At 46.3% G+C, this 1,276-nt stretch overlaps 1 protein-coding gene across 2 annotated transcripts in view; it reads left to right on the forward strand.

Moving 5' to 3' along the window:
* Positions 1 to 926: 926 nt before the first annotated feature.
* The window catches only part of LOC137434461 (zinc finger protein Helios-like), a 72,048-nt gene continuing 71,698 nt past the window's right edge, over positions 927 to 1,276 (forward strand). The window contains exon 1 of one of the 2 annotated variants that reach the window (XM_078785557.1): positions 927 to 1,276. This exon is cut by the window's right edge and continues 171 nt beyond it. The gene's annotated coding sequence lies outside the window, so the exon portion shown is untranslated. The other variant, XM_078785554.1, reaches the window with a different exon arrangement.

The following is a 1,276-nucleotide window of genomic DNA, read 5'->3' on the forward strand; positions in this document are numbered from 1 at the left end:
GAGTTCTTGAAAGCGGACCCATTCACGTATAGTCCACGCTCTCTCCGTGCCGTGTTCCCATTAACGTGTCGTTTGAAAAGAAAACGAGCAGAAATGTAGTTATCCCGTGACAAAACACATCTCCAAATCGCAATAAAGCTGCAATAAAGAAATCCCATCACATGAGTTATTGCACCGTAATTACTGTAGTTACTACCATCCCGAATCCAAAACATCAGTCATGAGACTTCAAGCAAAGGCCCCTCCATGCTAATCCGCCTCCCTGCGATTCAAAATGCTTAATTACATCGGATAATTCACTGCATATACTCGGAAAATTGCGGCCTGTAATTGCCTGCGAACAGTCGCGTGTGGATGAGAAAGAATCTCCCTGATTTACTCCGCGTCGACGAAAGGCATCATCATCCTCGACTGCCAGTCCAGAAAAATCGCAATCCCTCTCATTGGTACATTCGATCTTCAAACTTCCAGCCAAAAGTGAAAATACAGGTTATTACTGACATTATTTATTTTTGTAATTGTTTGGACTAGTTATTTCGTATATCGATCGACACCGGTACATAGGAGGATTTTTGAAAAAGACGTTAAAGCCTGGAGTTGATTCATCGTGTTAAGAAGTCTGGAAGCACTGAGCACAGAACGGAAAGAATATGGAAAATGTAAACCACGGCTCGCCCTGAATAGAATAGAACACGCGGAAAAAATTCACACAAATTTCAAAGGGCAAACCGAGGCGAGGGAACGCAGTACGGGTAATAGAGGGCATTGTCATGAAAAAAAAAGGACGACGATAAACATGTGCCCAATGAACCGACTTTTCTGAAAGTTTAGAAGTACGTCATTTGAAGTATGCTAATCAACGTTGGGCACAACCACAAGCACGCGGAAACTTTCGTCGTTATCCCGGGTTGACGGGATCTTTCCCCCTCCTTCCCAAGGCCAAAAAGGCTATCATCGGTCCGTGGCGTGGCTGAACGTCGAGGAATCGCGTGATGTCGCAACGAGAAAGGGGAAATGAGTAATGTTCAAACCGAACGTGGGGATTCCCCCAGACGAAGGAGCCACAGGTGCTCCCTGAGCGCAGTGAGGACAAGATCGACTGGTGCGCGACGAGCTCGCAGGAATATAAAATAAACAAACAAAACAAAACAAAAAAGGTCCAAACGTCGCACCTGACGACGAGACATTTGTACCGAGCAATTGGGTCTCCCTGTTTAGCGCCACACGGGGCGACCTGGAGGGTGCCGGGGCTAGGGAAGTGCCCCAGGTATATATC

The sequence above is a fragment of the Myxine glutinosa genome, chromosome 10, assembly GCF_964187855.1.
Source record: "Myxine glutinosa chromosome 10, kmMyxGlut1.1, whole genome shotgun sequence".
NCBI classification, from domain to species: Eukaryota; Metazoa; Chordata; class Myxini; order Myxiniformes; family Myxinidae; genus Myxine; species Myxine glutinosa.